We start from the raw sequence: 17,994 nt of genomic DNA, 5'->3' as shown, positions 1-17,994 counted from the left end.
TGAGGAAGTCCAATATATCATTTCTGTGTTTGAATCATGAATTTAATTTACATTCCTCTAATGGCTAAAGATGTAGAGGAATTTTTCATGTGCTTATTTAACATCCATATGTCAACTTTACTGAAATATGTATTGACGTATTTTGCCCATTTAAAAAATTAGGTTGTTTGTTTTCTAATGTTTCTATTTTGAAGACTCTTTTTGTATTCTGGACACAGGTTCTTTGTTGGATATTTGATTTGCAAATATTTTCTTCCAGTCTGTAGCTTTAGTACACATTTGTAAAGATGCTCAACATTCTATGTCATTAGGGAATTGCAAGTTAAAACAACATTGAGGTACCACTACACACTTATTCAAGTTGCCAAAATCCAAAACACTGAAAGCAACAATGCTGAAGAGGATGTAGAGCAAAAGGCACTCTCAGTAATTGCCAGTGAGAAGGCAAGTTAGTATAGTTACTTTGGAAGACAGTTCAGCGGTTTCTTACAAAACTCAGCATAATCAAATAGTAGTTCATGATGGTATTAATATTTATGAAAAATAGAAAAAGGGTAACTTTACTAGTGAGATGAGAATCTTTAACCTAAGCCACAGCTTAAATATATAAATGGCCATTATCTGTGCATTGTATTTTAATTGGGGGGCAAAAATGACTTTAAGTTTGTTCTAAACATCGTGTGGAAATAAGATTTCGCTTAAGTTTTATGGCTCCCAAGTCACTCCTCAGAATATTAAGAATGTTGTTGCTTATCTCACTTTTATATGATAAAGGAAAAACAGAACTGGTGATTTACATGAGTTTTTCCAAACCAATAAAGCCATAACAAGAACCTCAAAGCCCCTGGCAGTCATTTTCATGAGCAAAACCTCCCTGAATAAACAAAACATAAATCACACTAGGCCTACAGGTGCCTTTTGGGTGAATACAATATTCAAAAAAAGTAGAGAACTTTCTGAATTTCAGCATTGAGGATTCAAGAAAGGAAAGAACAGATTTTCAATAAACTGCAGGTCTAGCAAAAATAAACTTTATGAAATGATGCATTGCCATTTCGGCAGCAGAGATAATTGTTAGAGTTGATACTGCACAAAAGTGCAATGTTCATGTTACATTAAACATTTTTCAAATGAAAATATATGCAAATCAGTTTTGTGCAGTTTAAAACTAAGATTAAATGTATAATTTAGATGCTTAATTGAACTTTTCATTGGATTTTTCACAAGAATTCTGTCTGATGTATATGTATAATTAACTTATTGAAAACAGCATTCCAAAATCTATACATTTCAGAAAGACTGTTCATGTTGCTAACAGTCTTTACTACTGCACAGAGTGATCATCAAATGACATTTAGTTAGGCTTTTTTTACTTAGGAAGTTTTATAAGAGTTGAATCTTCCACTATTTTCATTAAAAATACATATCTTTAGTTCTGGTTCTGGTTCTGGTAATGGCAGAACAGTTTCAATGAGAATAATCCTACCCCAGGTAATACTTATAAGTTGAGGACAGTTTTTTAAATATAACTTTTTGAAAACACTGAGATTAATGATTATAAGCCCTTTCCCCTATGGCGTCATCATTCTTCATAGAAGCTGCAAGTACTTAAACAGAAAATCGCCGTCTTATTGGCTTAAAGTGTCAGAAAAGGGAGCATGGAATTGCCAGAGTACATAGAAATTGAGGAGGGATATCCCAGAAAGGAGGAAACCAAAGTGAGCGTTGCCCCAAAATATGCATATGAACTCTCTTCAGATGTTTGGTTGAACTATGAACTGTGTTTGCCTAGGGAAAAGTCCAAAGAACCCAATGGAAAACTACAGTTGGAAGGCTGAAAAACACAAGCAGAGATTTCAGTGGTTGCTTGCAGCAATGGTGACAGTTCGGAGTTTGACTCGAAAAAAAGTTAGAATGGCTTGATTGAACGCTTGGATTTTTCACAGTGAGAATGGCTTGGAATAACCCTTGGATTTTACCCTAAGAAAGTGTGAAATGTAGCTTTTGCAAGGTGAAGGTGATCAGGCAGTAATTTAACTGCCTGAAAGAACAGCAATCTTCAAAAAAGGGCAACAGAATTCAGGGTGTCTATATTGTGTAAATCACATGCCTAGTATACAATAACAGTTAGTAGGCATACAGAGAAGCAGGAATATGTGAGCTATGGTGATGCTGTAGATTTTGGAATTAGTGGGCACGTTGTTTTGAGGTGTAGATAAAATATTCACACAGATAGACCATATAAGAGTCCGTAAAATAAGTATTTAAAATGCCAAAAAGTAGAATTCTTACAGAATTCTAACCAAAATATAATTATGTTAGGAAAACAATAAAAAGAAATCATGAAGGAAATTAGAGAAAAAATTTGAACTGCATGAAAATAAAAATATAGCATGCCAACTTGAGGGATGCAGATAAAGTACTTTGTAGAGAAAAGTTCTAACTTACAGTTTTTATACTACAAAAGAAGCAAGTTCTCAAATCAATAATCTCCATTGTTACCTCAAGAAACTAGATAAAAGAGTAAAATAAAGCCAAAGTAAGTGGAAGCAAAGAAATAATAAAGAGCAGAAATCAATTAAATACAACACAAGCAATGGAGAATGCTAACAAAACTAAAAAGTTGTTTCTTTGAAAATTTTAACACACTTCATATAACTAGGAAGGCAATAAGAGAGAGAGACAGACAGACAGACAGAGAGAGAGATTGAGATTGAACAAATGAATGCCAATATCAGAAATGAAAGCAGGATATCATGACAGATAATGCAAATGTTAAAAACATAGTAAAGAAACACCATGAAATATATGTCAATAAATTTGACACCTTAGATACAATTGGAAAGATAACTTTAAAAAATAGAAAATCTAAATGTGCTATTTCTGTTAGGGAAATTAAGTTCATTATAAAAAAACCTTTGCCCCAGGACCAGATAATTTAACTATTGATTTTTATCAAACACAATCTCTCAGAAATTTGAGGAGAGCAGTTCCCAACTAATTTTATAAAGTAAGTATAAACTTATGTCTCAAGTTGTCAAATATTTTATAAGAAAGAACTGTTGACTGATATTCATGATAAATGTACAGAGATACAACGCTAATAAAATACTAGTAAATCAAAATTGGTATTATGTAAAAAGGGAAAAACGTCATAATCAAGTGGGAATGCAAGAATGTAGGGTTGGTTTAAAATTCAAAAACATCTTAATATAATTTATCACAGTAATTGAAAAATGGATAAAATTATCACAATAAGTGCATTAAAATATCTGGCACACATAATTATACATTCATGGTTTAAAATGTACTCTCAGCTAACTAGGAATAAAAGGATGTTTCCTCAGTCTGAAAAAATAGATACCTATTTAAAAACCTCCATCTCGGACCTAGAGAACATTATGTTAAGCGAAATAAGTCAGACAGAGAAAGATAAGTACCATATGATATCACTTATTTGCGGATTCTAAAGAAAAGAATAAGTGAATGAACTAATCAGAAACAGTTTTGGAGACAAAGAGGAAAAACTGAGGGTTGCTGGATGGGCGGGAGGGGTGGGGGCTGGGGGGGAGGGTGAGGGGATTGGAGGGCAGTTGGTGACCACAGGATGGCCACGGGTTTGAAAATTAATCTGGGGAACGTAATTTGGTGGTTACCAGAGGGTAAGGGGGTTGGGGGGTGGGGGATGAGGGTGAGGGGGGATCAAATGTATGGTGATGGAAGGGGAGCTGACTCTGGGTGGTGAACACACAGTGTGATTTATGGATGATGTGATACAGAATTGCACACCTGAAATCTATGTAATTTTACTAACAATTGTAACCCCAATAAATTAAAAAAATAAAATAAAATAATAAAATAAAATAAAATAAAATTGCAAGTCCTTGAATAAAATTAAATACAAAAAAAATAAATAAATAAAAACCTCCATCTCGCATAGCCAAATTTGTTAACTTTGTCCCTAAGTTCAGAAACAAGGAAAGTATACTTACTTTCACTTTTATTCAATAACCAAAGGGTCAAAGGAGAAATCACAAGAGCAATTAGAAAATAATTTGAGATGAAAGAAAATAAAACACAACATACCAAAACAGATAGGATACAGCAAAAACCATGCTCAAAGGGAAATTTATGGCTGTAAAAACCTACATTTAAAAAAGAAGATCTCAAACAATAACCAAACTATACATCTTAAGGAACTAAGAAAAGAAGAGCAACCTAATCACAAAGCTAGTAAATGGAGGAAATGATAAAGATTAGAGTGGAGTTAAATGACATAGAGAATGGAAAACCAAAGAGAGAATCAATGAAACCAAAAATTTGTTATTTGAAAAAAGCACCAAAATCTACAAACCTTTAGCTAGACTGACTAGGCACAAATATAGAGATGACTCAATAAAATTAAAAATAAAAGTGAACTAGCTACCAATCTTACAAAAATAAAAAAGAATTGTAAGAAGATATTATAAACAATTGTACATCAACAAATTAGAGAACTTAGATGAAATAGAAAAACGCCTAAAAACATGAAAACTCCCAAAAGTAATAATAGAAGAAACAGACAATATGATCAAACTTAGAACAACTAAAGAGGTAGAATTAGTAATCTAAAACCTCCCAACAAAAATAAGCAGAGGACCAGATGGTTTCATGATTTTTTCCACCAAATATTTGAGGAAGAATTAATATAAATCCTTCCTATACTCTTACAAAATACAGAAGAGGAATGAACTATCATGTCATCATTTCCTGGATGCCAAAGCCAAACAAAGACATCAGAACAAAAGACAGTCATCTGTCAATTATTTTTATGAATATAGATGAAGATACTAAAAAAATCCTAGAAAACAAAATCTAGGAGCATATTAAAGGGATTATGCACCATGACCATGTGGGGTTTATCCCAGATGTAAGAGTGGTTTAACATACTAGATTAAATGAATATAATACATGATATTCATAAAATAAACAATCCATGTAAACATCTTACTGATTCATGGTTAAAAATAAATAATTAAAAAACTTAACAAAACTCTCAGAATAGAAGAGAACTTCTTAAACATGATAAAAGGTGTGTCTTAATCCAGCTGCTATAGCAATAATACCATAGACTGGGTGACTTAGACAACAAACATTTATTTCTCACAGTTCTGGAGGCTGAGAAGTCCAAGATGAAGGTGCTGGCAGACTTGGTGTCTGGTGATCGCCAGCTTCCTCCTTCACAAACAGCCATAGATTGTCTTCTTGCTTTGTCTCCACATGGTGGAAAGAAGGCTGGAGAGCTCTCCCGGGTCTTTTTTCATAATGGCTCTAATCGCATGCATGAGGGCTCCATCATAATAACCTAAAGACCTCACTTCCTAAAACCATAACATTGGAGGTTAGGATATCAACATATGAATCGTAGGAGACACAAACATTCAGTGCATAACAAGATATTTATGAAAAACCCGTAGGTAGTATACTCAGTTGTGAAAGCCTGAAAGCTTTTCTTCTAAAATCAGGAACAAGACAAGGATCCCTGCTGTTGTCATTTTTATTCAACACTTTGCTAGAAGTTCTAGCCAGAGCAATTAGGAAAGAAAAAAAAATCATACACATCCAAATTGGAAAGTAAGAAGTAAATATATGTCATTTTTTTATACATAAAAAAATCGTAAAGAATCCAAAAAATATATAGCTAATAAACGAATTCAGCAAATTTGAAAAATAGAAGGCCAGCACAAAAAAATCAGTTGTCTATCTATACACTAATAATGAGCAATCCTAAAAGGAAATTAAAAAAATAATTCCATTTACAATAACATCAATAAGAATAAAATATTTAGGAATAGATTAAACCAAGGAGGCAAAGATGTGTACACTGAAAACTACAAACATTGTTTAAAAAAATTAAAGAAGACATAAATAAATGGAAATACACCCCATACTTATGGATTAGAATACTTATTGTTGTTAATATGAAAATACTTCCCAAAGCGATTTACAGAACCGTTGCAATCCCTATCAAAATTGTACCTGCCAAAATTTGCAGAAATGGAAAAATTCATGTGGAATTGCAAGGAATCTCAAGTAGTCAAAATAATCTTGAGAAAGAAGAGCAATGGTGGAGGACACATAATTTTCCTATTTCAAAACTGACTACAATAATGCATTAATCAAAACAGTGTGGCACTGGCATAAGTATAGACATAGAAATCAACAGAATAGAGTTTGAAGTCCAAAAAGAAATCCATAGACCTATGGTCATTTAATATTTATCAAGGAGGAAATAATATTCTCTCAACAAGCGGTGCTGGGACAACTGTATATCCACATGCAAAATAATAAAATCACATATCTCATACCATATACAAATTAACATAAAATGAAGTAAAGATCTAAATGTAAGAGGTAAAATTCTAAAACTCTTAGCAAAAAACATAGGAGCATATTTTCATGACTTAGGGTTTGGCAATGCTTTTTGAGATATGACAACAAAAGCATGAGCAACAACAACAAAATAGATAAATTGGACTTCAGCAAAATTAAAAACTTGTGCATCAAGTGAAAAGAAAACCATGAAATGGGAGAAAATATTTGCAAATTACACATTAGATAAGGTTCTAGCATCCAGAATATATAATGAGCTCTTGCAACTCAACAACAGACAAACAACCCAATTCAAAAGTGGGCAGAGGATTTAAATAGACATTTTGCCAAAGAATGTATACAAAATAGCCAACAAACACATAAAAAATGCTTAACATCATTAGTCATTAGAGAAGAAATGCAAATCCAAACCACAGTGAGATACCACTTCACAATAGACAATAAGTTTCAGTAATGATGTGGAATAATTAGAAATTTCATATAATGCTGGTAGGAATATAAAATAGTGCAGCTGCTTTAGAAAATAGTCTAGCTTGAGCTCAAAAGATGAAACATAGCATGCCATATAACCTAGCAAGTCCACTTCTAGGTATTTACCCAAGAGAAATAAAACATATGTGCACCCTAAAACTTGGACACAAATATTCATAGCATCATTATTCATAATAGCCAAATAGTAGAAACAATCCACATATCTATGCACTGATGAATAGAAAAAATGTGTTATGCACATGGAATACTTTTAGACATAAAAAGGAATACAGCACTGGTACATTCTACAACATGAATGAACTTTGAAAACATTGCACTAAGTAAGCAAAACCACACAAACACACACATATTGTATGACTCAATTTATATGGAATCTCCAGGACAGGCAAAACCATAGGGACTGACAATAGATTACTGGTTGCCAAGGTGGAATGGAGGGCAAAGGGAGTAGAAATGGCAATTGACAGATAATATTTCAGCATTTCTTTTCAGGGTATTGAAAATATTAAATTAGATTATGGAAATGTTTTTACAATTCTATGGATATACTAGATACTAAAGTGTATAATTTATTGGATTCGTGAATGTAATGAGGTGAAAGACTTGTACACTGAAAACTATAAAATACTGTGGAAGAAATTAAAGCAGACATAAATAAATAGTAAAACATCCCATGTTCATAGATTGGAAGACTTAATATTGTTAAGATGTTCATACTACTCCCAAACAACGTGCAGATTCAATATAATCTCTATCAAAATTCCAATAGCATTTTTTATAGAAATAGAAAAAAGAATCTTAAAATTCATATGGAACCTGAATAACCAAAGCAATTTGATCGAGAACAAAGCTGGAGCCATCACATTCTCTGATTTCAAATATATTACAAAGCTGCAGTAATCAAAACAGTATGGTACTAGCATAAAAGCAGACATATAGAACAATGAAATAGAGAGCCTAAAAAAAAAAAAAAGCATATTAAGTCAGTGGATCTTTGACAAGGGTACAAAGAATTAAGAATGAGAAATGGATAGTCTCCCCAGTAAATGGTTCTGGGTAAACTAGATATCTACATGCAGAACAATGAAATTGCACCCTTGTCTCACATCATATAAAAAAAATCAACTCAAAATGGATTAGAGACTTTGATGTAAGACCTTAAATCATAAAACTCCTAGAAGAAAACATAGGGGAAGAGAGAGCTTCTTGGCATCGGTCTTTGCAATGAGTTTTGGGATATGTGATCAAAAGCACCGGCAATAAAAGCAAAAGTGGACCTGTGTACATGAAGCTAAAAGCTTCTGTACAGCAAAGGAAACAACAAAATAAAAAAGCGTCCTAGGAATAGAAGAAAATATTTGCAAACCATATATATGATAAGGAGTTAATATCCAAAGTATATAAGAAACTCTTACTACTCAATAGCAAAAAAAAAACAACACAAAAAAACGTGTGACTGAAAAATAGACAAAGTAAATGAATAGGTATTTCTCTAAAAAAGACATACAATAGCCAGCAGTTATGTGAAAAGGTTCTCAACATGACTAATCACCAGGGGAATGGAAGTCAGAACTACAATGAGATATTGGCTCATACCTGTTGAGATAACTAATATCCAAAAAAAAAAAAAAGAAAGAAGTGTTAGTGAGTATGTGGATAAAAGGAAACCCTGAACACTACTGGAAGCAATGTAAATTGGTACAGCCATTGTGAGAAACAGAATGAAGTTTTCTCAAAAAAATTAAAAATAGAACTATTATATGATCCAGCAATCTCACTCCTAGGTATTTATCTGAAAGAAATGAAATTAATATCTCGAAGAGATACGAAAGTGTACACTCCCTTGTTCGTTGCAGCATTATTCGCAATAGCCAAGACATGGAAGTAACCCAAATGACCATGGATGGATGAATGGATAAAGAAAATGTGGTACATACGTACAGTGGAATATTATTCAGCCTTAAAACGAAGGAAATACTGTCAAATGCAAAAGATGGATGAACGTGGAAGACATTATGCTAAGTGAAATAAGCCAGACACAGAATGACAAATACTACATGATACCACTTGTATGAGGAATCTAAAACAGTCAAACTCATAGAAGCAGAGAGTAAAAATGATGGTTGCCAAGAATGGGGAAGAGGAATATGGCAGGTTTACTTAAAGAACACAGAGTTTCAGTTCTGCAAGTTGCTTAAGTCCCAGAGGTCAATTATACAACATAGTGTCTATAGTTAACAATACTGTGTGCTTTAAATTTTCTCTGAGAGAGGAGACTTAGGTTAAGGGGTCTCATCACAAAAATAATCATCATCATCATAATAATCGTAATAATAATAACAAATAAGAGGGCGGGAGGAAACTTTTGGCATAGATTGTGACAATAGTTCTACAGATGTACACTTTTCTCCAAACTCATCAAGCTGTATACATGAAATATGTGTAGCTTTTTGTATGTCAATCACACCTCAATAAATTGGTTTTAACAAAAGGATATTGGTGAGGCACCAGCTTAGACATGACACCCCGTGTGGATGGGCTGCTAGTCTTCAAAATATGTTATTCTTTAAAACATCAGATAAGATAGTGGGATGTGCCTTCAATAGTATACACGGGGGCAGGAACCAAGGGATGGAAATTAGGAGCTGACCGTCACAATTCACCATCATTCCCAATGATGAACTTTGGGACTTGTGCTTCCCCTTGCCTCCACGTTAGGCTTAAGTAGTTGTAGAGGTCCTGTTACAAGAGTGAGAACACTTCCACCACAAAAAACAGTAAGATTCATGCTGCACTTCGTTTACAGCCACTGCCAGTCACTTTGTATTCTTTCTGCTAGTACACCAGCAGGTACAGAAAAGAGTTACCGTATTAGCACAAATAATTGATCCTGCTCATCATGAGGATGTAGGATTGCTGCTACACAGTGGGGGCAGGGTAGAGTCTGCTCAGCAATCAGCTGAGCTCATTGGGACATCACCCGGTACTCCCATGCTGTCGTAACTATGAATGAGCAAATACAGCAACTGCAGACATGAGAAGGGCGTGGGAATTGGGGCTCAGATCCCCAGATGAGGGTCTAGATCACCTGACCAGGGCAGCCACATAGACCAGCAGAAGTAATAGTTGGAGTTAAGGAGAACATAGAATGTGTGATAGAGAAGGATATATCATATATATATATTATTTGTATATAATATATGTAATATATATGTCATATCTATGATATATATCATATATTGCTATAATAATATATTATAATATAATAATTATTATAATAATATACATCATATATAACTTATCAGTTACACCCTCAGAATTTGTTTCAGTAACTGTCTTCCTTTAAACTTCACCAGGAATTTTGCTAGAGAAGCCGTGTCCAGATAGAGTGAACTTAATATGAGAAGCAAAGAGATATCAGCAGCACGTAGAGTGGATTGTAGCAGATATTGTGGTGTCATGTTCAAATTCCCTTTATTCATCTGGTCACCCATCCTTCCAGCTGCTCTACGTGGGGGGAGCCCTCTTGCCTGGAAACTTACTCGTACGTCTCTTGAACGTAGCCCACAGCTATGACTGAATGATAGACGAGTATAATTAGACGTGCTCATTTATTTGAAGATAACCATGAGGTCATGTTTATACTCCAGAATTTTCCCCCTTGGGGGGACCTGGACTAGACTCTTTTTTTAGACCATATCCCTGCTCTGCTCTTTCCGCTTCTTTATCCTGCCTCATGCCCTTCCTTACAGGTGTTTACTAAGGAGTTTCCCGCTAATCAATCACTTTTACAGCAATCTATTTCATAGTCTGCTTTTAGCAACAACACCTAAGAAAATTTTCGAATGTGAGTTAAGATCTAGTGGAAAAGGAAAAATGGATATGTTTATGCCGATTGACAGAACAAGGCCCAAAAAAGGGAACGACAGGGATGAGAGCTCATGGGCTTGTAGAGAATTATATCCCAATTGCCATAAAATAAAGGAATATTGCATGTTATTAGGTTGGTGCAAAAGTAATTGAGGTTTAAAAGGTTAAAAATAATTGCAAAAATTGCAATTACTTTTGCACCAACCTGATACTAAAGTACCTGAATGTGGAGAGCCACAAAATCTGACGGGGGGACTAGAACTCCACAAGGAACTTGAGACTGAGCCAAGAAGAAGCCCACCAGCCGTGTTTGCTGCACTCTCTTCACTTAGCTCACTCTCTGCGCATGCAGGGTGACTAGAGACATGACCACAAACCGTTGTCAGAAAAGTAGTATCTCAGGGCACAGCTTCACCTGCAGGATTGCTGTGTTAAGCTGATCTGTTATTTGTTTAAAAGGTGACGTGCTCGTTTACCTATACAAGTGTTGTATAGCTCTCTAACACCAGGCAGATGCCATAATTACAGGCCAGCCCTATTCTATTTACACTGTAGTGTAGTAAGCAATGGTCGTTAGAATTTGCTTGTGATGCTTACTAATGAAATCGCTTCCTCTCTAATCCTCTATCTTTACTCTTAGCAGAAAACAAAAGAGTTGCTAATAACGTTGAATAAATTATGTATATATGTGTGTGTATTTGTAGTGTAAATTTAAATATATGAAATAATCTATATCATATATGAGGTCGGACAATTAAAAACTCATACTAGAAAAAGTGCTACATACCTCATTGCTGAATATCACTACGGTCACCTTTGAAGTGCTCCCCTTGGGAAGCTGTGCACCGACGCCAGTGCCTAGTCCACCCTTCAAAGCAATTTTGGAACTCTTTTTCTGGAATGGCCATCAGAGCTGTCATCGTATTACCCTTGATGTCCTGAGTATCATCAAAATGTCTTTCTTTCAATATTTCTTTTATCTTTGGGTAAAGAAAGAAGTCATTGGGGGCCAGGTCAGGTGAGTAGGGAGGGTGTTCCAATACAGTTGTTTGTTTACTGGCTAAAAGCTCCCTCACAGACAGTGCTGTGTGAGCTGGTGCATTGTCGTGATGCAAGAGCCATGAAATGTTGGCAAAAAAAGTTCTGGTCATCTAGTTTAACTTTTTCATGCAGCCTTTTCAGCACTTCCAAACAGTAAACTTGGTTAACTGTTTATCCAGTTGGTACAAATTCATAATGAATACTCCCTCTGATATAAAAAAATGTTAGCAACATAGTTGGAACAAGTTCACGAATTTAATTGTCGGACTTCGTGTGTGTGTGTGTGTGTGTGTGTGTGTGTGTGTGTTTGTGTGTAACTCAAAACTCAGATTCCCACACTGACTAGCTTCTTAAATCTGTGAGCAACAAACATTACTCACTTGCTGCAGATCTAACTCTTTCATCTAAGAGACAAGAAACCTAGGCATGAGTTCTGAATCTGGCAATATCTAGCACAGTAAACCTTTTGAGACAGAATTTACTCATTGGTGAAATAATGAGTTTGGCTAGCTTCATTAGTTTCCCAACTATGTTTTTTTTATTACTATTAAATTTATCGGAGGTGACATTGGTCAGTAAAATTACATAGGTTTCAAGTGTACATTTCTATAATACATCATCTATATATTGCATTGTGTGTTAACAACCCAGAGGCAGGTCTCCTTCCATCACCATATAGTTGACCTGCTTTTCCCTCTTCTACCTCCCTCCTTTCGCCCTTAACCTCTGGTAACCAGTAAACTGTTGTCTGTGTCTATTAATTTTTGTTTGTCTTGTTTGTTTGTTGCTTTCAGTATTATATCCCACATATGAGTGAAGTCATATGGTTCTCAACTTTCTGTCTTATTTTGCTTAGCACAATAACCTCAAGATCCATCCATGATGTTGCAAATGGCAATGTTTCAGTACCAGCTATTTCTTTATCTTCTCCTATTTATTGGGCACTGAGGGAAGTGCTGATCACTGAAACCTCTCTAAACACCAGTGCTGCTCTCAGTGTAATTGAATATCCACTCTTGCATTCATATAGAGCAGTTCTCATCCTGAGACTGTAAACTGACTCTCATTATCTTTCTTTCATGGATATGGGTGACACGTGTTAAGTGACCTTCCCAAGAGAGCAGCCAGGATTTAAAGCAAGGCTGGAACGACAGCCATATTGTTCTTCACGTCCAACTTAGGGCATGCTTCACCATCTTAAACATTATGAAGGATTGTCATGGCTTTGCTTTTGTGTCATGTTTTAGCTTTACTACCATGACTTATTCAGTGAGGCATTTCTCTTTTCTATAGTCTCTAGGAATACACAGTGTTAAAATGGCTGCATATATTTAAGCATTGTGTCTTATTAAAAATTCAAAAACAAAACAAAACTTAATAAAACTCAAATCCACCACAGGATTTCACAGTACTTTGGGGATAGGAAACAAACAAACTCCCAAACCATGATTTGTCAAGTGCTATGTCTCTTTCCCTAATTATGTTACTTTCAGCTACATGCTGAGTATTGTGAGCTCAAGATCTATGACTAGGAGTTAGAGTTGTAGGTTAAAAAAATAAGTGGTTTTAATAAAACAGTGACTTTGGGAAATTTTGGGGGAGGTTATATTTCATAATATTCTCAGTAATGCTGTACCAAGCACTAGTCCATCAATTTTATGAAAAACGAGGTTTTCCAATCCCCACAAGTATTCATGATGTTTTGAGGTAGCTCACTACAGGTGAGTATCTTGTTTGGTACCATACTTTCCTACTGCGTGAAAATGAAAATTGAACTACAATTAAAATAGTTTCAAAACGTGTTTTCTGTATAAATTTTGTCTCTCTAAAGTTCCACTTTTCTTCTCGTCTCCCTTTATACACCATTACTGTGTTTTTTAAATAATTGTGCTTAAGTAATAATGATATAGATTGATCCTGATTTTCTATATTAACACTACCATAGTTAATTACATACCCTGACCAGGGACCTAATCTCCACAATTGTATAATAATAATCACAAATCCATATTTAAAAACCATTATACAAATGATATGCTGGAAGAATGAAAACCTTCATATATATATATATATATATATATATGAAACAGTAATGGTCAGAGACATGAAATAACTCACTGTAATACTACATATATTAATTATATAGTTTTTTTTCCTTTGATGGCTTCCCAATTTCTGCCTTTTTTAAGCACTACACTTGAAAGTGAAGAAACACCTTTGCTGAAATCATGGGCTCCAGAAGGTTTTCTTTAGATTAGTCATTTTTTAATTAAAGTTATTGGGGTGACATTGGTTAGTAAAATTATTAATATATAGGTTTCAAGTATACATTACTATAATATATCACCATATATTTGACCTCCTTTTCCCTGTTCTACTATCCCCCTACCCCCTTACCCTCTGCCAATGACTAAACTGTTGTCTGTGTCTATGAGTTTTTGTTTGTTTGTCTTGTTCCTGTGTTGCTTTCAGTTTTATAACCCACATATGAGTAAAGTCATATGGTTCTTGACTTTTCTGTCTGACTTATTTCGCTTAGTGTAATAATCTCAAGATCCATCCATGTTGTCGCAAATGACACTATTTCATCTTTTCACATGGCCGAGTAGTATTCCTTTGTGTATATATACCACGTCTTCTTTATGCAGTCATCTATCGGAGGACACTTGGGTTGTTTCCATGTAAATTGGTACAGCCACTATGGTAAACAATGCGGAGGTCCCTCAAAAAATTAAGAATAGAACTACCCTATGGCAGCAATCTTCTTCTGGGTATCTACCCCAAAAATCCGAAAACATTTATCCATAAAGATGTATGTACCCTGATGTTCATTGCACCATTATTCACAGTGGCCAAGACATAGATTAGTCTTTGATAGATATTTTTGAGGCAATTCCAGAAGAAAAATAAGCACAAGCAATGATCTTTGAGAACCAGATCAGAAACATTTACCTTAGGGTTGCCTTTCTATCATTACAATTCCTGTCTAGAAGCAAATACAGACATTCACGTTCAAGGTGGTGGTCATTCTCTTTTTAAGTGATACTTTTTTCCTGGGACTTCTTTTATCAGAATTATTTGTGCAAAAATTAGCTTGGTATATTTGGTGCTGAGATGGGAGGATGTCTACCACTAAGGTTTGAGTAGCAGGCAAGTTCTAGATTATCAAGTGTGCCGTGTACGAATTAATTGTGTAAGCAATTGGGGACTACTGGAGGCTCTTAAACCATGGCTTATCCTAGGAAATCATTAGCTGCTATGAAGAGTCATAATTCACAATTCATGAGATCTTTAGAAAGTAAAATCTAAAGGCCTTGGTGAAGGAAAAGGGAGAAAGAAAAGTCACTGTGGATCTCAAGGTGTTTGACCCAAGCATCTTTGGGGATGATGGTGGCATTCACTAAGATAAAGTATAGATAAGCAGAGGGACGGGATTTTTGTAATGCGGTGATGCCTTTACTTTGGATTTTTTTGCCTTGATCTGCCTATGGGACATACATAAAGAGAGTTGACTAGTAGATAGTCACATTTCAGGTTTGGGGGTTTGTTGCTTCTCAAACTCAGAAAGGCAGCAGGGAGTAAAGAAAGAACAAAAAGAAAATAAAGCAAAATGCATTTGAACTCAGGAGAAGCAGTAGGTCAGAACCGTGTATTTGCACCACCCTCCCCCTTGCCCAGCTTAGTTATCTTTATTATATAAATAACTGACCTGTTTGAAAGGACCTCAAAGCCCTAACCGCAACTTCTACTAATATATTTCTGTACAGTACATTCAGTAAAACCCCAACTTGGCACCAAACATAGAAGTGTTGAATTTTTTTTTTTTAAAGCCAGATCACTGCTTAAAAACAGGGTATGCATCTCCATAAGCCAGATATGGAACAGAATATGCAGCCTGGGTATAGAGTGTGCAAACCCACCTTCTTCCCTGCTTCATAACCACCCTTCCGTCATCAAAGAAGCTGGAAAGAAAAATATGACCACAGCCTAGGGTTATAAATGTGTACTTTAGTGGCTAAAGGAAACAAAGACAGCTGCAAGGCCAGGAACTAGGGCAAACCCCTGTCCCACAAGCTAAAAGATTGAACTTGTGCCATTTCCAAGATGAGGACCCTTGAGCTACCAATACCAGGCCCATTTCTAGACATGGTTCCCAGGGACCAGTGAGGAGGCAACTACAAAACTACTAGACATGGAGAAAGAGCAGAAGAAAGGATGTATTTCAACCGGAGGGAAGGAGTAGGATATGAGAAAGAGTGATATACAAATAAAATGGTTAAATATGTAAGTAACAATTACTACTGCTTATAAAATATAATAATAGCTTGTTTTTCTGCTAAAACAATAAGTTGAACTGAAACTCAGACAAAAATAATAAGGAAGATTACTGAGAAGGAAGTGGGGAATTGAAATTCAGTGACTGGTTAAAGTGTGTTATTTGTCTTAGTCTTCATGTGTCTTATAAAGTCACAGTAGACTTTAGCAGGAAAAAAATGTGTGTGTGTGTGTGTGTGTGTATATATATATATATATATATATATGATGGTAAAAATATTTACAAAAGGCTCTTCATGGCAGTATTTGCCTTTGCAAAATAAGGGAAATAAATAATAATACTAACTGAAACATTTAGTTTATCTATGATGTTCTATTTTCCTAAGAACAAAGAAAGACTTGAAGCTGATATAAAAACAAAGAAACAAAAGGAAACACAAAAGGAAATACAAGAATGTGAAAGAAACTAAAAGGAAAGAACCAGAAACAACAAAAAGGGTAAATGGCATCAAATATATGGTGATGGAAGGAGAACTGACACCGGGTGGTGAACACACAATGTGATATCTAGCTGATGTATTACAGAATTGTACACTTGAAACCTATGTAACTTTACTAACAATTGTCACCCCAATAAACTATAATTTAAAAAAAGGTCACCAAACATCAGAATGCCGACAAAATTCCTCTAAGCGATCAGAAGTGCATATGAAATCTATGATTCTATAGATTCATAGAGTCTATAGACAATGCAGTGTGATCAGTTCTGAATAAGAATGGAGAGTTCTGGGAAATGCAGTCAAGACCTCATCAACCTAAACCATGGAGAAGATAATAGACCACAAACCAACGTCTGGAAAAAGGCACCAAGACATCTCTGTGATTAACTAAACGTGAGGAAAATCCAAGAGGGGCTTTGAACATTTAAAGAAAGCATTAGACTTGACAGTACGCAGTTCTAAAAATTTCTTTTAATTCCCCATGACAAACAGACAGTGGCAGACCAAGAGCATTTAATATCTAGAGCAGATCATTTTTTAACACCTCCTCCTCTCTATGATAAAATTATTTTTAGTGATAATAGCTCACAAATCAGTAATACCCATTACTTTCTTGATTTGTCCTTTAGTATTAAAACAAACTTCTAACAACTTTTAAAGGAAGAAATTTTAATCTTGAAGGTGCTATTCAAATCCAGTTAAATTATTTCATGTAGAATCTGAAATTTAAACTATCAAACAACAACACAATTATACCTCTCGGTTTCCACTGGATCACTGCTTGAAAACTTCAATACAAATAAAAACTGCAGGTAGTCACTTAGAATGGCAGTATTGAAGTAACTCAAGGTCATTTCTTGTCCCCACAATTACTGTGCTATTGTTATGTACAACCTGCTCTTTAAACCTAAGAATACGTAGACCACAGGAGTTGGAAATGGAACTGTGTCTGAAAGAGCTTGAACCATCCTAAATTGTCGTTTAGTCACAATTCCTGGATGTAAGAAGGGTAGAAAAACTACTTAAAATGCCCTAGGCCAAAACAAAAAAAGTGATTTCTTGATTGATTTAACCTAAATGTCCAGGAGTGCTTCTGGCTACATACACAGACATTGCTGGATCTAGGGTCTCAGTCATGTCATCAGGACTAGTCCCCTCCCTCACTCCCTCTCTATCTCTTTCCCTCTATTTCTCCCCTAACTGTTAGCTCTACTTTCCTCTGTGTTGCCAGTATCTCAGGCAGACTCTGCTCATCTGGGGGTTGTCCAGTAGATCCACCCTTGCAAATGTATAGCTTCCTGTGTATTTGAAAAGTGTGAAGCTTGTCTAGTTCTCTTCATCAAATGCCTTGATATTATCACTGATTAGATATTATGACCACACTTGCATTAGTCATTATACTTGGGTTATGTAATGATCTGATTGTCTAGGCTTAGTAACCGGC

This window comes from Rhinolophus ferrumequinum, chromosome X, assembly GCF_004115265.2.
Source record: "Rhinolophus ferrumequinum isolate MPI-CBG mRhiFer1 chromosome X, mRhiFer1_v1.p, whole genome shotgun sequence".
Classification (NCBI taxonomy): domain Eukaryota; kingdom Metazoa; phylum Chordata; class Mammalia; order Chiroptera; family Rhinolophidae; genus Rhinolophus; species Rhinolophus ferrumequinum.
Note: the sequence above shows the minus strand (reverse complement) of the source record.